Below are 4,483 nucleotides of genomic sequence, written 5' to 3'. Positions count from 1 at the left end.
TGCCACACACACAGAGGACCCAGGGCAGCCCATACAGTCTTGGGGAGGAACCAAGGGAGGGCCGCTGCTGCTGGGCTGAGTGGGAAGCTCTCAGAACCTAGACTACGTGGTGCTGGAGTAAGGACAGACAGATCAGCAGAGAAGAAGAGGGGGTCGCGAATCAGGTCCCCACTTGTACAGTCAATTGAGTTTCAACGAAGGCACCAAAGCTCTTGAATGGGGAAAGGAAAGAACTTTCCAGAAAAGTGCCGAAACAAGCAGAGGCCCAAACAAGGGGAAAAAACCTCAAAGAAACCCTAACTCCAATCTCACCCCACAAATAAAAATCATTCGACGTGGATCACAAAACAAAAGTCAAAGTTTCTGGAAGAAAACAGAATTTCTCTTCGAACTTGGGATAGGCAAAGATTTCTTAGACAGAGTGTCAAAGGCAAGAACTGGAAACAAAGATATGGATAAAACAGACTTCATCAAAATGAGAAATGTCCGTACATCCCAAGACACTATTACGGGAATTACGCATCGAGTCGCAAATAGGAGAAAATCTCTCCCACGTGTGTGTCTAACGAAGGACGCGCACCCAGAAGGGTCGGCCGAGTCCTGCCGCGAAAGGAGAAACCGCGTGGTTTCCACACAGGCAGAAGCTGAAAGGGTGTTGCACGAAGCTCGTGAAAACAAACGTGCTCAACCCAATCTGTCGTAATGTGATGAAGCCGCGATGGGACATCTCCACTTATGCCGGAAAACCAAAAACCACGTGAAGCGGAGCCACCAGGAGTGTCGCACGTTGCTGGTGCAAGTGCAGAACCACCCGAGACGACTCTGAGCAGGTCCTGCCGGCCGACCTCCACCGGTCCTGGAACCGCGCGGCTCCACCCTCAGCAGTCACTCAAAAGAAATAAAAACATACGTCCACGAGAAATGCACTCAGCGCGCCCTGATAAAAAACTCAAACCCAAGTATCCAAGGAATCAATTAACTGGCTGTCAGAACAAAATTCAGTAGAACGCTTACAGGACATACGATTCAGTAGAATGTTCCAGCGTACGATAGAAAATTATTTGATGTGGCGAAGAAGCAGGAACAGTCACCCATGATGAGGAGAAAAACCTTGTCAGTAGAGGCAGACCCAGAAATGACAGAGATTCTGGAATGAAGAAACGAATCCGTAAGACACTGTTATAAATATATTCAATAATTTAAAAGAAAATATGAACACAATAAAAGAATAGATATAAAGTATCAACAGATAAGAAGTAACTATAAAAAAGAGCCAAATGGAAATTCTAGAAATTGTGAAATATAATATCTGAAATGAAAAATTCACTCTATTGGTTTAACGAAAGACCGAACACTACAGAAGAAAGGACCAGTGAACTTGAAGGATGATAGAACCTATTGAAGCATACAGAGAAAAAGGAAAGGCTAAAGGAAAAATAAAGTCTCAGTGATTTCTGGACCATTATTACGTATAACGCAAGTTCCAGAAGGAGAGATGAAAGGGCAGAACGAAATAGTTGCAGATATGATGGTTTCTATCTTCAAATGTGATGAAAAATATAAATCCATAGCTGCAAGAATATCAATGAGCCTCAAGCAGGGTAAACACAAAGAAAACCACACCACAGCATACCACAATCAAAACTGCTGAAAAACAATGACAAATAGAAAAAAACCTTACAAAACCCGAAAGAAAGAAACGCATCCATGCACGCATGCAGGAAAGAACAATAGGAATCCCATCCATCAACTTCCCATCAGAATCAGTGCGGCACCAGCTTTTACAGATGAGGAAACCGGAGCCCGAGAGGCGAAGGGCCTCCCCGGAGCTGGAGCGAGAAGCTCTTCGCAGATGCTGAGCCCACAGGAATGGATCGAAACAGGTGGAAAGTTGGGTGGGACGGTGCAAATGACACCAAGAAGCTGGGCCTGGCTTCGCTCACTGCCCGCCCTCCCCAGGAAGAGGCCACGCCTTCCGTGCTGGGCCACCAGATAGGCCTGCTGATGCTGCTCTGCCGGGACCAGGATGCGGTCACCAGGAGCTACTCCCGCCAGTGTGTCTACCTCCTTCTCCAGCTTCTCATCCAGCAGAAGGGTAAGCGGTGGGTGAGACGGGGGAGGAGAGACGGGCAGAGGCCGGGGCACCGACTCTTTCCTGGGGAACCAGCCAGGCCCCTTGGCTCCTCTGGGCTTCCCCTGTGGTCTGGAGAGGAGGGTGCCACTTCGCAGGCTTCAGAAGGCCTTCTGACTGAGCGTCCCACAGCAGGGAGCGCGGCAGAGTTCATATATTTGAATAAAATGAAGAATTTTGAAGCAAGGACCCGCGGAGAATCGAAGACGTTCTACCATTTGGTGAAGGTGGGGCCTGGCAGAGCTGGGGTCAGTGAGGGGCCGACGGCTGGCTGGGTGCTTCCACAGAACCCACAAACCACCCAAGAGCATGGAGTCTCTGGTCCACCCATCTCCCCTGCCCATTTTACAGATGGGGCTGCGCTTGTAAGCCCCGGGTCTGTCGCTGCCAGCGGACTGCAGGCTGGGGGCGGCGGGTGGCTGACCTGGGCAAGGCTGCTTGCTCCTGTTGTCCCCAGAGCAATTCTCCCGAGAAGGGGCGGCTGTGAGCCTGTAGCAGTCAGACTTCCAGCTGCTGGGTGGCTGCCCATGGCCTACACAGGCAAGCTGGGCGGAACGGACTGTTGGGGACAGGGGTTGAGCTGGGCCCTTCTTGGGGCCCCACGAGGCTGTGCACCTGGTGCTCCTCTGTCTTTGGGGAAGGGCAGAGCCCCCAGCCCCATCTCCAAGCCCACGTGCAGGAGGGCCTAGACCACTGCTGACCCCGCGGCCCCTCAGCCCAGCCCCTCTGGCACAGGCCTTGAACAAGAACCTGACCGTGGCCCAGCACACGCAGCTCGTCCTCACGCTCATGCACGGGCTCTGCAGCCGCGACCACCTGCACAGTGACCTCGCCGTTGAGCTCCTCCAGATGATCTTGGAGGACCAAGGCATCAGGCAGGAACAGGTGGGCGCCAAGGTCTGGAGGGCACAGCCACTCTCCAGAGGACCTGGTAGGGAAGATGTGGGGTGGTGGGGGCAGGACGCCACACGTCGTCACGGAGGCCGCTGAGCCCGGGCGGCAGTGGGCCCCGGGGATGCTCCTGGCCATCAGTAGCAAATGGCCCTGCCTCCAGCTGCCGGAAGCGGCGTGCCCCTAACTGGTGGCAGGGCTGGGCCTCGGCGATGCCCCAGGAGGCCTCCTCACCCTCCTGTCCGCTGGATCCCCTCAACGTCCCAGGGCCCTGCTTCATTCACAGTCCAATTCAGCAGAGCAGAAGGAAATCGCCCCCCATCAGGATTTAATTGTCTTTGTCCTGGCTCGGCCAACCTAGTCCTTACTCCACAGGGACACTAATGTTCTGCAGGGACTGCCAGGCCTGGTCAAGCCCCTGGCCCCTTGGGGTTGATTCCCATTTTCAGCTGCTGTGAGGCGGGAGGCTGCTCCCACCTGCTGTCTCCATCGGGCCCTGTGCGTGTCCAGATGCCTGCATGGAGGAGGCAGGCCCTGGCCCCAGCTGGAGGGGCGGCTCTGAAGCCCTGTCCCTCCCCGTGCAGGTGGCCGAGATCCTGCAGAGCCTGTTCCAGGCGCTGCCCTGCATCACCTTCACGGGCACCCTGTGGATCGTGATGAAGATGGTGACAGCGTTGGGAGCCCAGCACACCCAGGAGACCGTCGAGGTGATGCTGTCCCTGTGCCACCCCTCCGAGAGGTAGGTCACCTGCACACATGGCCCACAAGTGAACATGTAGCCATTGTCTGCAGCCCGCCCTCCTAGTCCACCGTCACCGCCTGGATGGAATGCAGAAGTGTGCATGAGCTTCGGCCCAAATCCAGAACCGGAGCCAGGGGGGTCCCCGGAGATGGGCCGAGGGGGCTGAGGCGGTGGCTCCAGGAATCCCAGGAGGGGGCATTCTGCACAGAAGTGTCCCTCAGACTCAGAGAGCCCCAGCTGCCAACCCGCACAGGGGATGGCAGTCAGCTGGGTGACGAGAAGACACTGTCAGCTGGCTGGCCCTGAGTCAGACGTGCGCCCCAATCAGACCTGAGCGGTGTGTGTGCACCGTCAAGTCAGAGGCGTGGGGGCACCACGGTACCTCCAGGAGCATCTCTGTCCCGGGGCCACCAGGCTGCCCACAGGGTGAGCCCTGCTGGGGTACGAGCCCACTTTCCAAGTGAGGAGACAGGCTGGGAAAGGACGGGGGTCTACTTGGGGCCGCGTGGTGAGGGGGTGTGAGCGGGAGTGAGCACCATGTCAGGGAGCGCCAGCCCGCGCTCTGGGCTTCGAGCAGGACCCCCTGATGGAGGGGTGCACTGTTCTCGAGGGGACTGGCTGTCTCCACGTTAACACCGCAGGCCATCCTGCAGTCTGAGAGTCACGCCCTGCCCGCCCCTCTGCCCAGCGTGGCCCCCAGCTGGTGGGACTGGACTGCC

The sequence above is a fragment of the Pteropus medius genome, unplaced genomic scaffold (assembly GCF_902729225.1).
Source record: "Pteropus medius unplaced genomic scaffold, Ma_sr-lr_union100, whole genome shotgun sequence".
NCBI classification, from domain to species: Eukaryota; Metazoa; Chordata; class Mammalia; order Chiroptera; family Pteropodidae; genus Pteropus; species Pteropus medius.
This window is presented reverse-complemented; position numbering follows the sequence as displayed.